Here is a 26,769-nt window from a genome sequence, read left to right as displayed (position 1 = left end):
TTTTGTGCTAAATCTTAAATAACTTTCTGTGCCTGAACACAGTGTTATCTATATTGCCCATGTGTACTTTCTGTCTCTTTGTGTTGAAAAGAGATTTAAAAAGCATGTGATAAGAGGCAGCCCTCAAAGGCTTAGAAATTAGCATATGAGCCTACCTATGTTTAGTTTAAACTAAGAATACCAAGACAAAAAAAGCAAATTCGATGATAAAAGTAAATTGGAAAGTCAATTAAAATTAAAAGTCCTATCTGAATAATGATAGTTTAATTTATACTAGACTGTCCCTTTAAGAGGAGTATTAACAGAACATGGAATGCAATACTACTGTCATCCTGGAGAGAATCAAACTTGAAATTGTTTTATTTACTTGAAATAGAGTTTATTTAACTCCTAATAAGATCGCGATCTGGAATAAAGTGCTGGGAGCCTCAGATGTAGTTTTCTGGAATTGCCCCAAAATAATAATTTTTTGGAGTGACGTCTCATTCTGGTTGTCAAAAAAATCACCAATCAATATATTTCCTTGCAAAAGAAGGAACCCAGACTTCAATTAAAAGGATTTTCTTTCATGATTCAGATAGAGCATAACATTTTAAGCAACTTTCTAATTTACTCGTGATATCAATTTTTCTTAGTTCTCTTGGTAGCTTAGGAGCTGGCCCATTTTTGGTTCAGCACCTGGGTAGCGCTTGCTGATTGGTGGCTACATTTATATTGATAATATAAGTAAATTAGAAAATTGCTTAAATTGGCATGCTCTATCTTAATCATCCCTTTAATGGAAGATTTGTTAACTTTGCTATACTATGTGCAATAAATAATATGATTGAACAATATGATTTTTTTTAATGAATTCTGATACAATCTGTCAGTTAATATACAGCAGCAATATATCCTTCCACTTGTTAATACCCAATACGTACAAAATGCCATCTTAAAAGGGGGTTAGGGGAAAAGACTGTGGAGAATATTTTTTCTTCTCTCTCTTTTTTGTTTTGTTTTTTATTATTTTGTTTGTTTAGTTTTTTTATTATTAAAAACCCCCCAACAATACAGGTACATGATATTGTATATCTCTTGGTGATTAATTTATCACCAATCTATGGCTTTATCTTATTTGGTCAATGCGATGCGATACGATGCAATGTATTATCTTTTATGATTCAGTCAGAGCACACAATTTAAAAATAGTTTCCAATGAAATATTTTATCAAATGGCAAATGGATAACTTTTTTTTTAAACTGCTGTCATATAGCACTCCAGGCATGTGCATGTTCCTGAGCTTACATTCCTGTTTGTCAACAAAAGATATTAAGAGAACGAAGAAAATGTGATAATAGAAGAAATTAGAAAATTAGAAAGTTGATTAAGAAATTAGAAATTAGAAAGTTGTTTAAAATGCCATGCTATATCTGAATCACGAAAGAAAGATTTCATGTCCTATTAATATTTAGATATTTCTGCTCAGCAAGAACAGGTTATTCCCCCCAACTTCAAACAGACAAGTAATAGGAGGAAAACAAGAAAGAGGCGACGCAAAAGGGTAAACAAAGCAATATGGGCAGAAAGCGAACAAACAGAGAAACAAATAAAAGTGGTGCTGTAATTAAAGGATCAAATAGTCAAACAATGACATGCTCTTATTTGATAGATCATGTCATTTTAAAACTAATGTCCCTGCTCCGTAAACGGGTTAAACACTCAGTAGATGTACTGCTTGGGATCTGTAGACCTCGACTAGAAACTGATGCTAATCAGTAGTACTAGTTACTGAGTTGTGTGACCAGTGTTGCTTATTGGATAAGCAGCAGTTTCCGCTAGGGACCAGCAGTGCCCTTCGGGTCCCAATCGTTACTTCTACTGTGTGTTTAACCCGTTTGCAGGGGTCTATCTGTCTGGGATTATATTAAGAGACAGAAGCAACTGAGGCTGACTAAATCCATAGAACTGTGGTTTGTTTTCCAAGATGGAAACCTACCTGATGACTTCCTTAAACTGTATGCAAGTGTACCTAGAAAAACTGATGCTGATTTGAAGACAAAGTGTGGTCAAACCAAATATTGATTTGATTTTGATTTTTCTTCTGTTCACTCACTTTGCATTTTGTTAATTGATAAAAAAAAATGATTAGAGTTTCTGTTCTTGAAAGCATTCTTACTTGGACACCTGCCTAAGGCTTTTGCACAGTAGTGTATGTATGGGTTGGTGAGAGCTGTCCCACGTCTTTGGAGATAACAACCCTTTTTCCCCGATATATTCATGTTTAAAAGAACGTTATCTAGACCATTTCATTTTTATATTGACAGGTACGGATTCTAAAAAATCTGAATGCCGTTAAGAAGAGTTTGGAATTTACTTATACATGTAATAAGCTGGTTATACCTTATTTGATGTTACCCTCAAATGGGATATAGAAAAAGCAGAAATTAGCTAAGAATTATATGGCAAACCCATTATGGCCAACACTTTGTTGCATGTGAAGAGAGTACACCCCAAAAATGATTGTAAATGGAGAGTTTGTGAAACTAAGACACAATTGTAAAGATTAGCAAATTGGTGACTAATGAGTTAAAGATTAGGCTTCAGGAGAGGGGATATCATCTGATATTGATTGAGAGAGAATATTTAATAATTGTAGATTGTGATAGCTATGCCTTATGCAAACTGTGTGACAGCTCAGAGAATTTGCATTGCACAAGCCACAGCCAACTCTCTGAGGTCAAAGGGGTAGTACTGCATATGTGCATATGCTCTAAAACAGTAATGGTGTATTGCAAAAATGTTTCTATCCAAAATTTAAATAGATTTTTGCAATATCATTTTGCCCATTATGCCTCTTTAAGGTTATAGCCTATTGGAGGCAGATAGTGGCTGACCACTGATTGATTTGCTGGTGCTCAGACAGAGATTGCATTGAAATTTAACCTCTGTGAGTTTCCTAGTAACTGGAGTTAAGAGCTGTTGCTAGGACTGGGAAAGGAAATGAGTGGTTCTTCTGTGCCGCATAATCTGTTTGAAGGTTCAGATCATTGCTCTGAAGAGACCTAGCTACCAGAATACATTAGACGAATGCTGAAACTTTACATGGATTTAGCTGAAGCTGGCCTGACTCTTCCCTTGTATTCCAGGGTGAATACCTGCACTGTTCCTGCCAGAAACGTATCATTCATTGAATTGGGAAATGGTGGTTTATGTTACAAAACTAATGGTAGACACACTAATATAAATAGCACTGTTATTTATGTATTAAAAACACACGTAAGAAAATTAAAATGACTATGAGGCAGATTTATCATGGTCCATACATTCACTTCTTGATAAATCTGTCATTTTAATTCTCTTATGTCTCTTATTTATATGTGAATAACACTGATATTTACATTAGTTTGTCTACCATCATATGAAAGGTGACTTCTCAAGGCAATCTTAGGAATATTTTATACACATTTCTTGTATTGTTGGATAGCTTGTTTACCTAGATAGATCATTTTTACTATCCCATATGCATAAAACCCTTAGGGTGTTGCGGCATCCATACATGACCCCTTGTCCACTGTGCCTTGGGTCTGATGATCAAAAACTCGTCGGCATGGACACGAATCTTGAAACTTCTTTGGGCAATTTTTTTTTTTAGCATTATATATTGCATTGTATGTGCCTCTGCTTTACAACCATAACCCTGCAACGCCAGATAAACTGCTCTCAAGCTGGGATTTGCCTTTATAAAACTCTTTGGAGGGACATCACCCCGTACTGAAGAGATTTGTTAGATAATCTCACCAGAGTGGAGAGCTTGAGATCATCAGGCGCTTATGCAGATATGTATTTGTTACATCTACTGAAGAGGCCCAGTTTGGCCAAAACAGTTGTTTGGGGTTAGCTGCACAAATTCTTCTTTCAGAGGAAGCTTTCCTGGCACATCAGGACTGGCCTGTCCTTTTAACATCAGACTGACATACTGTAGGGAAGCTTTCCTTTGTGAAAGACACAAGTGGACTAAAAGAGGTTGCACACCACATAAGAAGCGTTATTAAAGCTAGGTCTGTTCCTAGCACTTCTCCTTTCTTGTTTTGAATAAATATTTTTCTTTTCTGAAACATGCTTGTAAAGACCAGCTTAAAGTAAGATTAAGTGTTCGCTTCATTCTTTATATGAAAACCTATATTAATGTTATGGTCTTATGTTGTGCAGAGAGAAAATCAGACCATGATGGGTCTTAGTCGCAATACAATTTGCTATAACAAACCCTATAATCACCCATTACTCATGTCATGTGTGAATGAATGTGCCTATGCACACACACATACTCTTATGTGCATATATGTATAGTAAACATAACACTTTTAAAAATATATAAAAAAAAATTATTTAAAAAAAAAAACCAGACACTTCCGGTGGGCGGGCCTAGGGAGCAGCAGCAAGCGAGAAGAGCTCCGCACAAACCAGCAAAGAAAAAGCTATTTAAAACCTACTTTGGACTGCTGTTTTCGCACTGCTATAAGCCCTTAGCCCACTAATAATTCCTAGGCAGAGTTTGCTGTCCGGAGTGGAGGGGAAAACTGAGACTACCTCCATATTTATTACCGGAGCCGTACATCGCTCCCCCACCGAAGTCGTCGACACACAAGAAGCGCTGCAAAGGCGCACGACGGAGCGGCTGACCCGATCGACACCATCGACTGGCGGTGTGGTGCAGGTTGAAACTGACCTCAAGGGAGGGATACCAGCCGAGAAGAAGGCGCCACTGCAACCTTGAGGGGACCGCAACACTCCTCTCCCGCCCTACAGCTGCAAGAACTACCACCCGATCTACCCCGGATACTCATCAACTGCCCGATTCCAAGGCAGATCTACGGAGCACTGGGCACATTACCTGCGGCCTTGTCCGGGTCATACCTGCTGGAGAGGAGACCCTCACGGGAGAATCGCTTGGCGCGAAATCCGGCGCCATCTTGAAAACGGAGTTTCCATCCCTGAGGCCCGGCACAAAGTCTGGAGAGCGGAGAGGGTAAAGTATTGGGTACAATCCCTGCCTATTAAACCCTTGACAACACTAGAAGGCACTTTCGCTCATTGAGCCACAAGCACACACCAAAGCCCCAATAACAAATCTAAGGAACCGTGACCTGTGGTTTTACTATGCACCCTGCCGCAGCCCAATATATACTATACTTATAATAGCAGACAATTGGCCCAACGCAGTACAGGGGAGTAAAGACCCTGTTTGGGAAAGTAGCAGTGCTGCTAGTGAAACCCGCCAAAGGGGACATTACAAGGAAAAAACAAACAAAAAAAACATTTGAACCCTGCAAAGTTCCCGGCTGACAGAAATATTGCTGCCTAACTTTTAATAGTGTCATATAACAAGACTGAACTACACCTCACTCTCTTTATAATAGAACTGTGACTACAGGCTACTCTGACAACCTAAGTCAGTGTTAAGGAAAACATTTGGCCCCTATTCCTTTGAGGGGACACTTGCAGAACTTTGTGCTGACGGATCTATACTGGTGTTCTGCCTCCCTGGAAAGGGGAGAACTGTATAATCAGATCAGATTTGTCTTGAATGCATGCTATAACCCATGTTTTTTTCTCCCTTAATAGGATACTGTTACCATCATTTTGAACATTTCATAAGCACTGTGTCACATACAGGTTGAAAGAGGTTTAGGGATATACCATTAGAGTACTATTTGCATAGCTAACCAGTATTGATATCTTAAGAGGTATATGGAGAGATATTTAACCAATACTCCCATGGCAAGCCGCAGCAAAGCTAGCTCAGGCAGAAACAAATCTGGAGCTGAACCCTCTAATCAGGGAATCAGCGCGGAAGCCTGCCCAGATAATATTCTGGTTGACACCCATCCTATTGTTAAACAGATATCTCTCCTCTTTATGCCCAAAATTGATAATTTACAAAGAGGGGTTGATACCCTCACAGACGACGTCAAACAGTTTTCCACACGTGTAGCGGAAGCGGAGAATAGAATCTCTGATTTAGAGGACTCTAATGTATCAAACTCTAATAAAATTGAAAACCTAGAAAGACAAGCTATGACCCTGCAATTAAAAGTAGACGACCTAGAAAATAGGTCGAGACGCAATAACGTGCGCCTCTTAGGTCTCCCTGAAACAATTAAGCCAGCAGACATCATCCACTTTGTTGAAAACACACTTCCTTCACTGTTAAAAATTCCCACACAGGATTTGGAGGGAGGGGTAGAGCGAGCCCATAGAGTGGGCCCGGAGAGACCTGGCCTAGATGATATGCCCCAACCCCGGCCGATAATGATCAAGTTCCTACATTTTCAGACTAAAACGGCACTGCTAAGAGCTTATAGAAAAATGGATAGCGTAATGTATGAAAATTCACGCTTGCTCTTATTTCAAGATTTCTCAGTTGATCTTATGAAACGCAGCAGGGAATTTTCACCAATTTGTCCAAGGCTTCACAGAGAGAGTAGACAAGCCTTCTTACTTTACCCAGCCAAGCTTAAAATCATAACCCCCAGAGGTCCAAAATTCTTTGACACACCTACCGCAGCACAACACTTCTTAGAGAGTGGGGGGGGGGGCCCCGCCACGCAGTCCACGCCAGAACCACCCAAGAGGGGAAGAAGGTTGAGGCCAATAGCTAAACAGGAACTATTCCCCCTAGCCAAGGTTCCACTTTAGGATTTTAATCTAAATAGGAAGCCCTAATGGCTACAGATATAAATGTAAATGGGTCTGCGGATACACGTAGATACAGTTCTTTGGAATTGAGTTTGAGCTTTGTATATTTATATTTTGTCTTAAGTTACTTTTATGGTTTAAGTTACTTGGAACACATAAGTAGAATATATGGATTCTTTATGTGTGAACAGAAGCAGGTTGTAAACCCTTTACTGTCTTTTAATACAGGTATGCATTTGTATTACTCACAGATCGTAAACTATTTGGCCATGGCTCTGCAAGTGAATTTCATAACAATCTGTCTGAAAGTCATTATTGTTCTTCTTTCCTTGCTGCACTACCCATGTTTCAGAGAGGTTGCAAAGTGTGTGTGTTACTTGGAACACATGGGTGGAGGGTATGGACTATATTTGTGTAAACAGAGGCAGGTTGTAAATCCTTTATGGTCTTTTACTGCATGTATTCATTTGTATTACTCACGGATTGTAATTAATTTGGCCATGGCTGTGCAAGTGAATTCTATAACAATCTGTTTGAAAGTCACTATTGTTCATTTTTCCATGCTTCATTACGCATATATCAAAGGGGTTACAAAGTATGCTAAGATAACATATCTTATTTTTTCTTTTACCATTTCAGATTTGTTTTTAACTCAGAATGCTGGTGAGGGCTTGGCGGTGGCTCACTGTGGTGGAGGACTAAACCGGGAGTCTGTCTACCGCGGTGTAAGGTTTTCCCCCCCCCCCTTTTTTTTTTTTTTCTCTTCTCCTCTTCCTTCTCCTCTCTATCACCTCCTTTTCCCCTTCCCCCACCCTCTTGGGTCTCTACGCCTGGAAAAATTTATACACACGCCTATACACTAGAGGCCAAAATAGGCTCTCAGATTCAGTTAACTGTGCACACACCTATATATCAGACGCCAAAACAGGCTTTCAGGATCCAGTTAGAAACTAAGATTTAATCTTTACTCCTGGAATATTGGGGGTTTTCACTCCCCGATAAAAAGGAAAACAATTCTCACACAACTAAGAAAAAAGAAAGCAGAGATTGCGTTTCTTCAAGAGACGCATCTTCTAGACATAGAACATGAGAAACTGAGATCTGACTGGGTGGGGAGAGTTGAATACGCCTCATATAGCTCTGCTAGTAGAGGGGTGGCAATACTTCTAGGTAAGAAGCTGGAATACGAGGTCAGACAGGTGCTTAAAGACCCGGAAGGTAGATACATAATAGTGCAAATATGTGTGGCAGAGAAAATCTATACGCTATGCAACATTTACGCCCCTAACCTGAAAGATAGAAGTTTCTGGAACAACATTGTGGCAGTTATCTCTCCCTATTTAGACACCCACATCATACTGGGAGGGGATTTTAACCTCACACCTAACCCCCATTGTGATAGGCTGAGAGGGACACATAGCGGAAAGGCTAAAAAGGCACTTAGAATCTCAGAAAAATTTGAAAAAGAGACTTATCGCACCTATTGCGCTACACCCTCTAGCCTTAACTATCGCAACTACAGTGACACAAAGAAGGAATATGATGCCTTACTGGCCAGTCAGGCCTCGCAGGCTCTCTTCCGTACCAGGGGTAAATATTATAGATTCGGAGATAAATCGGGGAAGCTAATGGTGGCATTGGTAAATGTAAATACCTCCTCCAAACATGTCGCAGCCCTGAAAAATCAGGGCAAGCTTGTGAAAGATGCTGAATCCATAGCAGAAGCGTTTGCGTCTTATTACTCCACCCTATACTCCAGCGACGGCACCCCGGGAACCGAGCTAAAAGATAAGTTCTGGGAAGATATCAACATCCCACGGATCTCAGAATCCCAACTGGAGAAGTTGAACGCACATATAGGGGAAGAAGAGATCCAGAGGACAATAATGTCCATGTCACTGGGTAAAGCCCCAGGCCCGGATGGGCTACCGATAGAATTCTATCGACTATTAAAGACACAGGTCTCCTCGACGCTGGCTAACGTATATACTTCCTATTTTGAGGGGGAGAGAGCTCCGGTGCCGGAATTCTCCGCAGCATATATTACTCTAATTCCTAAACCAGGGAAGGACAGCACACTACCAGAGTCTTACCGACCGATCTCCTTATTAAACTCGGACTACAAGATACTAACCAAATTACTGGCAGAAAGGCTAAAATTTATATTGCCTGATATCATACATAAGGATCAAACGGGATTCATGAATGCAAGATCATCTGTGGTTAATGTCCGTAGGGTCCTACAGGTCGTTCAACACTACAGGACGGAGAGAGGCGGTGACTCAGCGGGGGAGAGAGCGGAGGCCTTCCTGCTGTCTCTTGACGCAGAGAAGGCCTTTGACCGAGTGGAATGGGATCATCTTTTTCACACCATGGCTAAGGCCCATTTCTCTGGCCACTTCCTGACCTTCATAAAAAATTTGTATCGAACCCCCTTTGCTAACATACTAGTCAATAATATGTTCTCAGCAAACATCCACTTACATAGAGGGACCCGACAGGGATGTCCATTATCACCCCTCCTCTTTAATATCGCCCTTGAACCATTGGCTATCAAACTTAGACAAGCTTTTCCTGGCATAGATTTAGCAGGGAATCCACAACACCTAGCGCTCTACGCGGATGATATGCTCCTTTTTGTCCAAGACCCCCAAAAACATATCCCGCATATTTTAGAGACCCTCACTGACTTTGGCCTGTTTTCAGGTTACAAGGTCAACATGCAGAAATCAGAGATTTTGTGGCTGCTCAGAAAGAACGGCACTGATGACGATTTCCCGTTCTCAGTGGCTAAACATATCATCACATATCTTGGCATTAAGATATCTGCTAACCCCAATAAATTGTATGCGAATAATCTGACGCCCTTGTGCGCAAAACTGCAGGCACAAATGAATAGCTGGAGATCGCTACCTCTGTCACTCTCAGGTAGGATCAACCTCCTCAAAATGGTGATACTCCCCCGCCTTCTTTACCCACTTCTCATGCTACCTCTACTCTTAACCAAAGCGGATGTCAAACTGTTAAACTCTGCAGCGACCCGGTTCATCTGGAGAGGGGGTAAACCACGAATTTTGAGAGAGAAATTGAGTATGGGTTTCCTTAATGGGGGTCTGGCTTTGCCGGACTTCAGACTGTATAACTGGGCGGCCTTAATACGTTTGGTGGTGGATTGGCAGGTGGGCACGCACCACTTTTGTCGGCCCTCCCTGGAGCAAGCGGTTCTGGGGGACATCTCCTTAGCATATTTACCACATATCTCCAACATGAGATCTGTGAAGGCCCTGGGTCTCAGTACGCTGTACAGCGAACCGCTAAAGGCTTGGCATCAGGCTCACAAGTTCCTGAAAAAATCGTGCCACGCCTCCAGTTACTTGCCCATTCTCAAAAATCCAGACTTTTCAGCGGGTTCGGAGACCCAACCCTTCTTAGTCTGGGAACAGAAGGGACTGAGATCGCTCAAACAGTTGCTAGACCCACTCTCAAAAGAGGTCAAGAACTTTGGTACCCTACAGAGAGAGTTTGGGCTACCACGGGCCCACTTCTTTGCCTTTTTACAGCTTTCCTCACTACATTGGAACCCTGACTCGGAAGACGCCGGAATTTTGGGAGGGCTCCCCTTTCCGCATCACGCAAACATTGTACAAAATGGGAAAATTCTCCTTATCTGAAATCTATCAAACACTGCTACAAAAGCGAGCGTAGAATATGCGAGACTCGTTGCTACAGGGATGGGCACGAGAGGGAATTGGCGACATAGCTTGGGAAGATGTACGAAGAGGCCTAGAAAGAACAAAATCAGCCACATTGTCTGCCATGTTCAGGGAATCCCAGATACGCTTTCTACATAGGGCATATCTCACACCGAGAACACTAGCCATATGGATCCCCACACGCTCTAATGAGTGTGTTAAGTGCAGGAGAGAAGCCCCTACTCTCTTGCATTATATGTGGGAATGCCCGTCAGTCAGGCAATATTGGGGTAAAATACAATACTGGATTAATCAATCCTTGCAGATACGCCTTACACTAAATCCGGAAGCCATCATCTTCTTACAATGGGACACACAGCATAAGCAACAAGATGCAGTGCTGAGTCTAGTAATATTGTTAGCCAGAAAGTGCATTTTAAAAAACTGGACGGTAAGAAAGAGTCCTTCCTTCCAGAGCTTTAGGAACCTACTTAGAACACAAATATTCACAGAGCAGATGGATGTTAGGATGGATGTCCAGAATAGGCTAGGTCTATTCCTACGTAAATGGCGCAGACTTATACTCACTTTCGAACTAGAGATCCAAAGACAGATTTTGATACCATTTAAAGACTCAGCAATATTTATGGAGGCTGGGTTGAGGGGGGAATGGGAACACCTATTCTAAGCGACAATAGCTCAATATGGGATGTAGATCTTCCCCCCCCCCCCTTGCCCCTCTTCTTGTCTTCCCTTTTCTGAAAGCTACTTCATAACCCGCTGATTTCCCCCATCTTCCTTCTACTATTTCATTTCCCTCCCTTTTTTTTTTTTTTGCCACCGTCGAGCCTCATAACTGATAAATATAGGTTAGGTTAGTTTGGTTAATAAGTTAGGTTAGTAGGGTTAAGAATTAGTTTTAAACTTGAACCTTAACCTTAAATGGTTAAGTTGGGGAAATGCAAGCACACAGACTGGGAAACAAAAAATGTTACTTGTGAAGAAATCAGAATGTATGTATTCAAGAAACATGCCATGCTTTCAATACTTAGAATCTATTATGTACCACTCTGTTAATGTAAGAAACTTTTCTGATTGACATGTGAATTTGGTATGAAAATGTGTATTGCTTTACCTGACAACAATAAAAAGATATTTAAAAAAAAAACAACAAAAAAAAAACAAATACTTATTTCATGCTTCTTTTAGACGTCTACAATGGAGCTCATAACATTAAACCAGACTTAAAATATAATGAACCTTTTTGTTTTTAATACCTGCTTTGTTTTCAGTTATAGATATATAGAAGTGGGAGCTTGTAAAATAGAAAAGGATTCCATATATAATTTTTCTTCTGTTCTAGTTCCCACATAATAGTGGATATGACCAAGTTCTGCGGGCACAGTGCCCAGATATAAATAGTCTCCTGATTTACCTCATATGTAAGAGAGGAACAAGCTTATTTTACCAGTCACACCCTCATCTCCGGCACATGCATGTAAAAGACATAATTAAACATTTCTAAATTCTTTTGAAAATGCATGCATGTTCAATGTGGTTATTTTGGTTTAAATTTTAAAGATAGATGATTATACCACACATGTATTAAGGAAATATTCTCACACAATCACATGTAAAATCTAAGATTAAAACAGTTATAGTTATGCACACTATTTAACTTCCTTTGACAGACATTTCTTTACATAGTTATACTTTTAAAAATATCTTAACAACTTGTTTATCCAAGGGTATGCTTTAAACACTTAAAGGGACAGCATACTATAAAATAGTTTTTCCCTAAAGGGACACAACCCAAATTTTTTTCCTTCATGCTTCAGATAGATAGGAGTAAATTAGGAAGCAACTTAATAATTTACTCCTATTATCAATTTTTTTCTATCTTTATTTGAAAAAGGAAGGCATCTAAGCTAAGGAGCCAGCACATTTGTGGTTCAGAACCATGGACAGCACTTGTTTATTGGTGCTGTCCAATCAGCAAGTACAACCCAGGTTGTTCACCAAAAATGGGCCGGCATCTAAACTTACATTCTTGCTTTTCAAATAAGCATACCAAGAGAATGAATAAACTTTGATAATAGGAGTACATTAGAAAGTTGCTTAAAATTGCATGCTCTATCTGAATCACAAAAGAAAAAAAATTGAGTTAAGTGTCCCTTGAATGTGTTCTTAATTACTTTTTTACCAGCTGCAGAGTATAAAATGTATGAGAATTAGCTTTTTAAGGCTTATTTGTGTATATGAATTAGCTGATTTTGTGTTTTGAAGCCACAACCTAATAAAATGGGTTGAGCTTATAGGTATAATCAGATCTCCTTAATTTATCACATTGTGTACATATACCTGCTTCTTTATCTTATATCTGTCCATAAACCAATCACCAATACTTGGAGAGAACAATGGAAAATTAACATTTTATTACCTTATCTATTTTATACCCCACTGGGAGTGTAATTTCTTCTACTAGCTGTGTTGAGAGCTTAGCTTGAGGCCAAAAACTTTCAGGATAGGTGGGGATACCACAGGCTAAATCAAATATTTCAGATGCCAATATAAGGACAATACAAATACTTGTAAACAATTTAATACACTCCAGCAAGTAAAGTGGAGCATTGGGAACAAATTAAAGAGGAGAAAATGTTTGAGTAAAGTGTGCCTTTAATACAAACACAGATCCGGTCTTTGTTGTTTCTGATTCACTGGAAACTGGCACAAACAAACAGAGATCATGATATTTATAAATTATATACTCAGAAGTACTCAGATATATACATTTTGCTAAAGCATCTGGTTCAGGGACGATCCGATGATTTTAAATACATAGAAATTTCCTGCAGGATCCATGTTTAAAGGGATATTATACACTAGATTTTTCTTTACATAAATGTTTTGTAGATGATACATTTATATAGCCCATGCAGGGTTTTTTTTTTATTTTGTAAAAATGTATAGTTTTACTTATTTTTAAATAACATTGCACTGATTTTCTCCTAGCCAAGCCCCAAAGTTTTAAGAGAATACTGATGTATACCTACTCCAGCTTGCTCCTGTTTGTGTAAAGAGTATTTTCATATGCAGGGGGGAGGGGTCTTCTTTCACTGGGTGTTCCAGTCAACCTAATCAAAAGTCCTAAACTGGGATCTTCTAAGTAAGTTTTTAAAAAGGTTTTATACTGGATTTTTAGATCAGCACCTGTGCATATTATTCTTTATAGTAGTGTCTATTACATGCAGTTATATGAAAATTGGTGTATACTGTCCCTTTAACACAAACCCAGCTAGAGCCTGACAAATCCATGTGTATTATGTTCTATGTTTACATACAATAAACACGTCTATCTTGCCTATTGCAGTATTGAAGCATGTTTTTTATGCAATCAGTCTTGCTGGACTAATGTTTAAATCTCATAAACATGGAGTTAGCTGAACCATCTCAAATATACAGAAACATATTAGTAATTTATTTTTTTACATCCTGTAAACTACCAAATCTAAAACAACTGGATCCTATTGGATCCATGTCTTCATCACACAGATAGTCAGATCCTGCAAAAAAAAAAAAGGTAATGATATGTTTAGTTGTCACATATATATCCATCTTATCTTTTCTGATCCTTGTTAATACTTGAAAATACACTGACTTTACCTGGATCAGTCTTTTTAGGGTAAATAGATTTAGGCTTGCCAGCTGTCACCCATAAACATACTGGACCTTCAGGTGATAGGTGGGATCACACAATAGGCACCACAGCTAACCCACCATATACATTTCTCTTGTTAAGTGTGTTCAGTCCACGGGTCATCCATTACTTATGGGATATATTCTCCTTCCCAACAAGAAGTTGCAAGAGGATCACCCAAGCAGAGCTGCTATATAGCTCCTCCCCTCACATGTCATATCCAGTCATTCTCTTGCAAGTCTCAACAAAGAAGGAGGTCGCGAGAGGAGATAGGAGTTTTTTACCTAATTATTCTTCAATCAAAAGTTTATTATTTTAAAATGGCACCGGAGTGTGCTGTTTTTTTTTTTCTCAGGCAGTATTTAGAAGAAGAATCTGCCTGCGTTTTTCTATGATCTTAGCAGACGTAACTAAGATCCACTGGCTGTTCTCGCACATTCTGAGGAGTGGGGTAACTTCAGAAAAGGGAATAGCAGGCAGGGTCCCCCGCAAATGAGGTATGTGCAGTAAATATTTTCTAGGAATGGAATTGACTAAGAAAACACTGCTGTTACCCATATGATGTAAGTACAGCCTTTAATGCAGTAGTAGCGACTGGTATCAGGCTGATAAATGTATGCACAGTTGAGTTATTTTCTAGGGACTAGAATCTGACTGAGAAGATACTGTTAATACTGAAACAAATGTATGAGCCTTAACTGCAGTAGAAGCGACTGGTAGCAGGCTTAGTGATAACTTTGCATAACCCTGGAAAGTTGTTTTTTAAAACGTTTACTGGCATGTTATTCGTTTTGTGAGGTACTTTGGTGATAAATCCTTTTGGGCATGATTTTTTTCCACATGGCTATCGTATATTTCTACATAGAAACCGTTGTAACAGGTCTCCCACTGTTGTAATATGAGTGGGAGGGGCCTTTTTAGCGCCTTGTTGCACAGTTAAAATTCTAGCACAGTCTTCCTGCTTCTTCCTCCTTGATCCAGGACGTCTCCAGAGAGCTCAGGGGTCTTCAAAATTCATTTTTGAGGGAGGTAATCAGTCACAGCAGACCTGTGACAGTGTGTTTGACTGTGAGAAAAACGTTAAATCTTAAATTGATTATCCAGTTTTGGGTATTGAGGGATTAATCATCCGTTTGCTAGTGGGTGCAATCCTCTGCTAAATTCATACATTTACTATTAAAATTGTTGGCTATAACTGAATTAGTTCATTGTTATTTCAACTGTGACAGTTTTTTTGTGTTTTTAAAAGCGCTGCTGCGTTTTTTCTATTGCTTGTAAATTTATTGAAAGATTTTTTCCAAGCTTGCTAGCCTTCATTGCTAGTCTGTTTAAACATGTCTGATACAGATGAATCTACTTGTTCATTATGTTTAAAAGCCAATGTGGAGCCCAATAGAAATTTGTGTACCAATTGTATTGATGTTACTTTAAATAAAAGTCAGTCTTTACCGGTAAAGAAATTATCACCAGACAACGAGGGGGAAGTTATGCCGACTAACTCTCCTCACGTGTCAGTACCTTCGCCTCCCGCTCAGGAGGTGCGTGAGATTGTGGCGCCAAGTACATCAAGGCCCTTACAAATCACTTTGCATGATATGGCTAATGTTATGAAAGAAGTATTATCTAATTTGCCTGAGTTAAGAGGCAAGCGCGATAGCTCTGGGTTTAGGACAGAGCGCGCCGATGACACGAGAGCCATGTCCGATACTGCGTCACAATTTGCAGAACATGAGGACGGAGAGCTTCATTCTGTGGGTGACGGATCTGATCCGGGGAGACCAGATCCGGGGAGCTTGAGAACCTCCGTGTATTGCTAGGGGAGGTGTTAGCGGCTCTGAATGATTGCGACACGGTTGCAATCCCAGAGAAATTATGTAGGCTGGATAAATACTATGCGGTACCGGTGTGTACTGACGTTTTTCCTATACCTAAAAGGCTTACAGAGATTATTAGCAAGGAGTGGGATAGACCCGGTGTGCCCTTTTCCCCTCCTCCGATATTTAGAAAAATGTTCCCAATAGACGCCACCACACGAGACTTATGGCAGACGGTCCCTAAGGTGGAGGGAGCAGTTTCTACTTTAGCCAAGCGTACCACTATCCCGGTGGAGGATAGTTGTGCTTTCTCAGATCCAATGGATAAAAAATTAGAAGGTTACCTTAAGAAAATGTTTGTTCAACAAGGTTTTATATTACAGCCCCTTGCATGCATTGCGCCCGTCACTGCTGCGGCGGCATTCTGGTTTGAGTCTCTGGAAGAGGCTATTCGCACAGCACCATTGGATGAGATTATGAACAAGCTTAAAGCCGTGGTGCATTTAACCAAACTAACGGCTAAGAACTCCGGATTCGCCATCCAGGCGCGCAGAGCGCTATGGCTTAAATCCTGGTCAGCAGATGTAACTTCTAAATCTAAATTGCTTAATATTCCTTTCAAAGGGCAAACCTTATTCGGGCCCGGCTTGAAAGAAATTATTGCTGACATTACTGGAGGTAAGGGTCACACCCTTCCTCAGGACAGGGCCAAATCAAAGGCCAAACAGTCTAATTTTCGTGCCTTTCGTAATTTCAAGGCAGGAGCAGCATCAACTTCCTCCGCTCCAAAACAGGAAGGGACTGCTACTCGTTACAGACAGGGTTGGAAAAGCAACCAATTCCTGGAACAAGGGCAAGCAGGCCAGAAAACCTACTTCTGCCCCTAAGACAGCATGAAGAAAGGGCCCCCTATCCGGAAACGGATCTAGTGGGGGGCAGACTTTCTCTCTTCGCCCAGGCCTGGGCAAGGGATGTCCAGGATCTCTGGGCGTTGGAGATCATATCTCAGGGATACCTTCTGGACTTCAAAACTTCTCCTCCACAAGGGAGATTTCATCTGTCAAGGTTATCAACAAACCTGATAAAGAAAGAGGCATTTCTACGATGTGTACAAGACCTCTTAGTAATGGGAGTGATCCACCCAGTTCCGCGGTCGGAACAAGGGCAGGGTTTTTACTCAAATCTGTTTGTGGTTCCCAAAAAAGAGGGTACCTTCAGGCCAATCTTGGACCTGAAAATCTTAAACAAATTCCTAAGGGTTCCATCGTTCAAAATGGAAACTATTCGAACCATCCTACCCATGATCCAAGAGGGTCAGTATATGACCACAGTGGACCTAAAGGATGCCTACCTTCACATACCGATTCACAAAGATCATTATCGGTACCTAAGGTTTGCCTTTCTAGACAGGCATTACCAGTTTGTAGCTCTTCCCTTCGGGTTGGCTACGGCCCCGAGAATTTTTACAAAGGTTCTGGGCTCGCTTCTGGCGGTACTAAGACCGCGAGGCATAGCGGTGGCTCCGTACCTAGACGACATTCTGATACAAGCGTCAAGTTTTCAAAATGCAAAGTCTCATACAGAGATAGTTCTAGCATTTCTGAGGTCGCATGGGTGGAAAGTGAACATGGAAAAGAGTTCTCTGTTCCCACTCACAAGGGTTCCCTTTCTAGGGACTCTTATAGATTCTGTAGAGATGAAGATTTACCTGACGGAGTCCAGGTTATCAAAAATCCTAAATGCTTGCCGTGTCCTTCATTCCATTCCAAGTCCATCAGTAGCTCAGTGCATGGAAGTAATCGGCTTAATGGTCGCGGCAATGGACATAGTGCCATTTGCGCGCCTGTATCTCAGACCGCTGCAACTATGCATGCTAAGTCAGTGGAATGGGGATTACTCAGATCTGTCCCCTTTACTAAATCTGGACCAAGAGACCAGAGATTCTCTTCTCTGGTGGTTGTCGCGGGTTCATCTGTCCAAAGGAATGACTTTTCGCAGGCCAGATTGGACGATTGTAACAACAGATGCCAGCCTATTATGCTGGGGTGCAGTCTGGAACTCCCTGAAGGCTCAGGGATCGTGGACTCAGGAGGAGAAACTCCTCCCAATAAACATTCTGGAATTAAGAGCAATATTCAATGCTCTTCTAGCTTGGCCTCAGTTAGCAACACTGAGGTTCATCAGATTTCAGTCGGACAACATCACGACTGTGGCTTACATCAATCACCAAGGGGGAACCAGGAGTTCCCTAGCGATGTTGGAAGTCTCGAAGATAATTCGCTGGGCAGAGTCTCACTCTTATCACCTGACAACAATCTACATCCCAGGCGTGGAGAACTGGGAGGCGGACTTTCTAAGTCGCCAGACCTTTCATCCGGGGGAGTGGGAACTTCACCCGGAGGTGTTTGCTCAACTGATTCTTCGTTGGGGCGAACCGGAGCTGGATCTCATGGCATCTCGCCAGAATGCCAAGCTTCCTTGTTACGGATCCAGGTCCAGGGACCCGGGAGCGGTGCTGGTAGATGCACTAGCAGCCCCTTGGGTTTTCAACATGGCTTATGTGTTTCCACCATTTCCGTTGCTACCTCGACTGATTGCCAGGATCAAACAGGAGAGAGCATCGGTGATTCTGATAGCGCCTGCGTGGCCACACAGGACCTGGTATGCAGACCTAGTGGACATGTCGGCCTGTCCACCATGGTCTCTGCCTCTGAGGCAGGACCTTCTAATTCAGGGTCCTTTCAACCATCCAAGCCTAATTTCTCTGAGGCTGACTGCATGGAGATTGAACGCTTGATTCTATCAAAGCGTGGTTTTTCGGAGTCGGTTATTGACACATTAATACAGGCTCGGAAACCTGTTACCAGAAAAATTTACCATAAGATATGGCGTAAATATTTATATTGGTGTGAATCCAAGAGTTACTCATGGAGTAAAGTTAGGATTCCTAGGATATTGGCTTTTCTACAAGAAGGTTTAGAAAAGGGTTTATCCGCTAGTTCGTTAAAGGGACAGATTTCTGCTCTGTCTATTCTTTTACACAAACGTCTGGCAGAGAATCCAGACGTCCAGGCTTTTTGTCAGGCTTTGGCTAGGATTAAGCCTGTGTTTAAAACTGTTGCTCCTCCGTGGTTCTTAAAGTTCTTCAGGGTGTTCCGTTTGAACCCCTTCATTCCATTGATATTAAACTTTTATCTTGGAAACTTCTGTTTTTGATGGCTATTTCCTCGGCTCGAAGAGTCTCTGAGTTATCTGCCTTACATTGCGATTCTCCTTATCTGATTTTTCATTCAGACAAGGTAGTTCTGCGTATTAAACCTGGGTTTTTACCTAAGGTTGTTTCTAACAGGAATATCAATCAAGAGATTGTTGTTCCATCATTATGTCCTAATCCTTCTTCAAAGAAGGAGCGTCTTTTGCATAATCTGGACGTAGTCCGTGCCCTGAAGTTCTACTTACAGGCAACTAAAGATTTTCGGCAAACTTCTTCTCTGTTTGTCGTTTACTCTGGACAGAGGAGAGGTCAAAAAGCTTCGGCAACCTCTCTCTCCTTTTGGCTTCGTAGCATAATACGTTTAGCCTATGAGACTGCTGGACAGCAGCCTCCTGAAAGAATTACAGCTCATTCCACTAGAGCTGTGGCTTCCACCTGGGCCTTTAAGAATGAGGCCTCTGTTGAACAGATTTGCAAGGCTGCAACTTGGTCTTCACTTCATACCTTTTCAAAATTTTACAAATTTGACACTTTTGCTTCTTCGGAGGCTGTTTTTGGGAGAAAGGTTCTACAGGCAGTGGTTCCTTCTGTTTAATGTTCCTGCCTTGTCCCTCCCATCATCCGTGTACTTTAGCTTTGGTATTGGTATCCCATAAGTAATGGATGACCCGTGGACTGAACACACTTAACAAGAGAAAACATAATTTATGCTTACCTGATAAATTTATTTCTCTTGTATTTCAGTCAACGGCAAGGCAGTTCTAAATTTTAATTAAAACTCCAGTCACCACTGCACCCTATAGTTTTTCCTTTCTCGTCTTGTTTCGGTCGAATGACTGGATATGACATGTGAGGGGAGGAGCTATATAGCAGCTCTGCTTGGGTGATCCTCTTGCAACTTCCTGTTGGGAAGGAGAATATATCCCATAAGTAATGGATGACCCGTGGACTGAACACACTACAAGAGAAATAAATTTATCAGGTAAGTATAAATTATGTTTTTTTGCAACTTGGCAGTGTTTCTATCCCTTTTGATGCCAGCAACACACAAATTATTTTACCTCTTTGGCTGCCAGTAACACACACAAAGTAGTGATTTGATCCCCTCCTTTAACACACACAGCATTGTTTTCTCCAACATTGGTGTGTCCGGTCCACGGCGTCATCCATAACTTGTGGGAATATTCTCTTCCCCAACAGGAAATGGCAAAGAGCACAGCAAAAGCTGTCCATATAGTCCCTCCTAGGCTCCGCCCACCCCAGTCATTCTCTTTGCCGCTGAACAAGCAGCATCTCCACGGAGATGGTGAAGAGTATGTGGTGTTTAGTTGTAGTTTTTTATTCTACTATCAAGAGTTTGTTATTTTAAAATAGTGCTGGTATGTACTATTTACTCTGAAACAGAAAAAGATGAAGAGTTCTGTTTGTGAGAGGATTATGATTTTAGCAGCAGTAACTAAAATCGTTTGCTGTTTCCACATAGGACTGTTGAGACTTTTCTGCTTAAGGTATGACTAGCCATATTTCTAACAAGACTGTGTAATGCTGGAAGGCTGTCATTTCCCCTCATGGGGACCGGTAAGCCATTTTCTTAGTCTCAAACAGAATAAAGGGCTTAATATGGGCTATAAAACTGGTAGACACTTTTATGGGCTAGATCGATTGCTTTATTTGGGCATTTTATACAGCTTAATGTTGAAATTCACACTTTATAAACTTTGGGGAACGTTTTTTTACGTCAGGCACTGGTTTAGACACCTTCCCAGTCAAGAAGGGCCTTCCCTGTAGTAGGCAGAGCCTCATTTTCGCACCATTACTGCGCAGTTACTTTTGAGAGCAGGACATGCAGCTGCATGTGTGTGGGTCTGAAAGTAGTTGAAAAGGTTCCTAGAAGGCTTCATTTGGTATCGTATACCCCCCTGGGTTTGGTAAAGTCGCAGCAAAGGCTGTAGCTGGGACTGTAGAGGGGTTAAAACTGTAACCGGCTCCGGTTTCCTCATTTTAAGGGTTAAAGCTTTGAAATTTGGGGTGCAATGTTTTGTGGTGAAAATTTGGTTAAATTTGAACAATTCCTTCATAGTTTTTCACATATTCAGTAATAAAGTGTGCCCTGTTTAAAATTTAAAGAGACAGTAACGGTTTTGTTTTAAAACGGTTTTTGTACTTTATTGACAAGTTTAAGCCTGTTTAACATGTCTGTGCCTTCAGATAAACTATGTTCTGTATGTATGGAAGCCAATGTGTCTCCCCCTTCAAAATTGTGTGATAATTGTGCCATAGCGTCCAAACAAAGTAAGGACAGTACTGCCACAGATAGTAAAGTTGCCCAAGATGATTCATCAGATGAAGGGAGTAGACATAGTTCTACATCATCTCCTTCTGTGTCTACACCAGTTTTGCCCACGCAGGAGACCCCTAGTACTTCTAGCGCGCCAATGCTTGTTACTATGCAACAATTGACGGCAGTAATGGATAACTCCATAGCAAATATCTTATCCAAAATGCCTGCATTTCAGAGAAAGCGCGATTGCTCTGTTTTAAACACTGTAGAGCAGGAGGGCGCTGATGATAATTGCTCTGTCATACCCTCACACCAATCTGAAGTGGCCATGAGGGAGGTTTTGTCAGATGGGGAAATTTCTGATTCAGGTAGAATTTCTCAGCAGGCAGAACCTGATGTTGTGACATTTAAATTTAAATTAGAGCATCTCCGCGCACTGCTTAAGGAGGTGCTATCTACTCTGGATGATTGTGACAACCTGGTCATTCCAGAAAAATTGTGTAAGATGGACAAGTTCCTAGAGGTTCCGGTGCACCCCGACGCTTTTCCTATACCCAAGCGGGTGGCGGACATAGTGAATAAGGAGTGGGAGAAGCCCGGCATACCTTTTGTCCCCCCTTCTATATTTAAGAAATTATTTCCTATGGTCGACCCCAGAAAGGACTTATGGCAGACAGTCCCTAAGGTCGAGGGGGCAGTTTCTACACTAGCCAAGCGCACTACTATTCCTATCGAGGATAATTGTGCTTTTAAAGATCTTATGGATAAAAAATTGGAGGGTTTGCTTAAAAAGATTTTTGTACAGCAAGGTTACCTCCTGCAACCTATTTCGTGCATTATTCCTGTCACTACAGCAGCGTGGTTCTGGTTCGAGGAACTAGAAAAGTCGCTCAGTAGAGAGACTCCGTATGAGGAGGTTATGGACAGAATTCACGCACTTAAGTTAGCTAATTCCTTTATTTTAGATGCCGCTTTGCAGTTAGCTAGATTAGCAGCAAAAAATTCAGGGTTTGCAATTGTGGCACGCAGAGCGCTCTGGCTAAAGTCTTGGTCAGCGGATGTATCTTCCAAGACAAAATTGCTTAATATCCCTTTCAAGGGTAAAACCCTTTTTGTTCCAGAATTGAAAGAGATTATCTCAGACATCACTGGGGGTAAGGGCCACGCCCTCCCACAAGATAGGCCTTTCAAGGCCAAGAATAAGTCTAATTTTCGTTCCTTTCGCAATTTCAGGAACGGACCGGCCTCCAACTCTGCAGCCTCTAGACAAGAGGGTAATGCTTCACAAACCAAACCAGCTTGGAAACCGATGCAAGGCTGGAACAAGGGTAAGCAGGCCAAGAAGCCTGCTGCTGCTACCAAAACAGCATGAAGGAGTAGCCCCCGATCCGGGACCGGATCTAGTAGGGGGCAGACTCTCTCTTCGCTCAGGCTTGGGCAAGCGATGTTCAGGATCCCTGGGCACTAGAAATAGTTTCTCAGGGTTATCTTCTGGAATTCAAGGAACTACCCCCAAGGGGAAGGTTCCACATGTCTCACTTATCTTCAAACCAAATAAAGAGACAGGCATTCTTACATTGTGTAGAAGACCTGTTAAAAATGGGAGTGATACACCCAGTTCCAACCGTGGAACAAGGAATGGGTTTTTACTCAAATCTGTTTGTAGTTCCCAAAAAAGAGGGAACTTTCAGACCAATTCTGGATTTAAAGATCCTAAACAAATTTCTCAGAGTGCCATCGTTCAAAATGGAACCTATTCCAACGATTTTACCTACAATCCAGGAGGGTCAATTTATGACTACCGTGGATCTAAAGGATGCGTATCTACATATTCCTATCCACAAAGATCATCATCAGTTCCTAAGGTTCGCCTTTCTGGACAAACATTACCAGTTTGTGGCTCTCCCATTCGGGCTAGCCACTGCTCCAAGGATTTTCACAAAGGTACTCAGGTCCCTTCTAGCGGTTCTAAGACCAAGGGGCATTGCAGTGGCACCTTACTTGGACGACATTCTGATACAAGCGTCGTCTCTTTCAAAGGCAAAGGCTCACACAGACATCGTTCTGGCCTTTCTCAGATCTCACGGATGGAAAGTGAACATAGAAAAAAGTTCCCTGTCTCCGTCGACAAGAGTTCCTTTCTTGGGGACAATAATAGATTCTTTAGAAATGAAGATTTTCCTGACAGATGTCAGAAAGTCAAAACTTCTAAACGCTTGTCAAGTTCTTCACTCTGTTCCACAACCTTCCATAGCTCAGTGCATGGAAGTAGTAGGGTTGATGGTTGCAGCAATGGACATAGTTCCTTTTGCGCAAATTCATCTAAGACCATTACAACTGTGCATTCTGAAACAGGGGAATGGGGACTATACAGACTTGTCTCCAGTGATTCAATTAGATCAGAAGACCAGAGACTCACTCCGTTGGTGGCTAACCCAGGACCACCTGTCCCAGGGAATGAGCTTCCGCAGACCAGAGTGGGTCATCGTCACGACCGACGCCAGTCTAGTGGGCTGGGGCGCGGTCTGGAACTCCCTGAAAGCTCAGGGGCTATGGTCTCGGGAAGAATCTCTTCTCTCGATAAACATTCTGGAACTGAGAGCGATATTCAATACTCTCAGGGCTTGGCCTCAACTAGCAAAGGCCAGATTCATAAGATTCCAATCAGACAACATGACGACTGTTGCTTACATCAACCATCAGGGGGGAACAAGGAGTTCCCTGGCGATGAGAGAAGTGACCAAAATCATAAAATGGGCGGAGGATCACTCCTGCCACCTATCTGCGATCCACATCCCAGGAGTGGAAAACTGGGAGGCGGATTATCTGAGTCGTCAGACATTCCATCCGGGGGAGTGGGAACTCCACCCGGAGATATTTGCCCAGTTGACTCAATTATGGGGCATTCCAGACATGGATCTGATGGCGTCTCGTCAGAACTTCAAGGTTCCTTGCTACGGGTCCAGATCCAGGGATCCCAAGGCGACTCTAGTGGATGCATTAGTAACGCCTTGGACCTTCAACCTAGCTTATGTGTTTCCACCGTTTCCTCTCATTCCCAGGCTGGTAGCCAGGATCAAGCAGGAGAGGGCCTCGGTGATCTTGATAGCTCCTGCGTGGCCACGCAGGACTTGGTATGCAGACCTGGTGAATATGTCATCGGCTCCACCATGGAAGCTACCTTTGAGACAGGATCTTCTAGTACAAGGTCCATTCGAACATCCAAATCTAGTTTCCCTCCAGCTAACGTCTTGGAAATTGAACGCTTGATTTTATCTAAGCGTGGGTTTTCGGATTCTGTAATAGATACTCTGGTACAAGCCAGAAAACCTGCGACTAGAAAAATTTACCATAAAATATGGAAAGGATATATCTGTTGGTGTGAATCCAAGGGATTCTCATGGAGTAAGATCAAAATTCTTAGGATCCTTTCCTTTCTCCAAGAAGGTTTGGATAAGGGATTATCAGCGAGTTCTCTAAAGGGACAGATTTCTGCTTTATCTTTCTTGTTACACAAACGACTGGCAGCTGTGCCTGATGTTCAAGCTTTTGTTCAGGCTTTGGTCAGGATCAAGCCTGTTTACAGACCTTTGACTCCTCCCTGGAGTCTGAATTTAGTTCTTTCAGTTCTTCAAGGGGTTCCGTTTGAACCTCTACACTCCATAGATATCAAGATGTTATCTTGGAAAGTTCTGTTTTTGGTTGCTATCTCTTCTGCTAGAAGAGTTTCTGAGTTATCTGCTTTGCAGTGTAATCCACCCTATCTGGTGTTCCATTCAGATAAGGTTGTTTTGCGTACTAAACCTGGTTTCCTTCCAAAGGTTGTTTCCAACAAGAATATTAACCAGGAAATAGTTGTGCCTTCTTTGTGTCCGAATCCAGTTTCAAAGAAGGAACGTTTGTTAGACAATTTAGATGTAGTTCGTGCTTTAAAGTTCTATTTAGAAGCAACAAAGGATTTTAGACAAACGTCTTCTCTGTTTGTCGTTTATTCTGGCAAGAGGAGAGGTCAAAAAGCTACTGCTACCTCTCTTTCCTTTTGGCTGAAAAGCATCATCCGATTGGCTTACGAGACTGCCGGACGGCAGCCTCCTGAATGCATCATAGCTCACTCTACAAGGGCTGTGGCTTCCACATGGGCCTTCAAGAACGAGGCTTCTGTTGATCAGATATGTAAGGCAGCGACTTGGTCTTCTCTGCACACTTTTGCCAAATTCTACAAATTTGATACTTTTGCTTCTTCGGAGGCTATTTTTGGGAGAAAGGTTTTGCAAGCCGTGGTGCCTTCTGTTTAGGTAACCTGATTGGCTCCCTCCCTTCATCCGTGTCCTAAAGCTTTGGTATTGGTTCCCACAAGTTATGGATGACGCCGTGGACCGGACACACCAATGTTGGCGAAAACAGAATTTATGCTTACCTGATAAATTACTTTCTCCAACAGTGTGTCCGGTCCACGGCCCGCCCTGGTTTTTTTTTTTTTTTTTATTTATTCATTTTTATTATCATTATTTAGCAGCATGGTACAAAAGGATGTCATTGTTGATACAAAAGTTTAAACAGAAACAAAAGAGGGAGAAACCATCAGTCTCCAAAAGAAAGGAGAACGAACTCCCATATAGTAAAATGAAATAGTAGAGCTAGACTGTCCGTGATAAGTCCATTTGATAACAGTAGCCCCACTCCATATAAATGCATGGTGATTGACAATGACATCAATGTACAAAACATAACTCAAACAACAACAAAACTATGCCGAAATTTCTTAATTTAAGATCACTTTGTATATATTCTACACATCTAGTGGTATCCCTCGACTTTGTATTTAACTATCAACCTTTGAGAGAAGTGCTAAGCTAAAGAGGTCATTATTAGAGTATCAGGCAGGGGTGGGACCACGTCAGCCATACCTCTCTAAGATAACACTAGGCCTGTCATTCCTCCTAGGTCACTCCTGTAACTTGTGTAAAGCTCCCCCCTTCTATCCTCAGATCATTTTGGATTTCATCCCAGATGAATTTTAAATCATGGAAGAATTCTAACCTATTCGATTTAAAGAAACCGTATTCTTCCATTCTCAAGGTATCTGTCATGTGAGAGTGCCAGTCCTTTAGGGTCGGGGAGATTTGAGATTTCCAGAGCCTAGCGACTAAGGACCTAGCAGAATTCAATGCCAACTGAATTAGTCGTGTTCTTAATTTACATTTACATTTACATTTAGGTAACAGATTCAGTAGGGCCGTTGTCGGGTCTAGCTGATAGGAATCCCCCCGCCCCATTATGACTTTTAGGATATTCTGTATGCCCTGCCAAAAAGGTGACAATTTAGGACATGCCCACCATCGTCCCCCTTTCCCCACAACCCCTCCAACAAAGGTCTGACGAGGCAGGGAAA

The 26,769-nt window shown here is 41.7% G+C and overlaps 1 protein-coding gene across 2 annotated transcripts in view; it reads left to right on the top strand.

Annotated features, from left to right (window-relative positions):
* The window catches only part of ABR (ABR activator of RhoGEF and GTPase), a 1,041,787-nt gene that overhangs the window by 497,836 nt on the left and 517,182 nt on the right, over positions 1-26,769 (top strand). The window lies entirely within an intron of this gene.

Source organism: Bombina bombina, chromosome 3 (assembly GCF_027579735.1).
Source record: "Bombina bombina isolate aBomBom1 chromosome 3, aBomBom1.pri, whole genome shotgun sequence".
NCBI lineage: Eukaryota > Metazoa > Chordata > Amphibia > Anura > Bombinatoridae > Bombina > Bombina bombina.
This window is presented reverse-complemented; position numbering and strand designations above follow the sequence as displayed.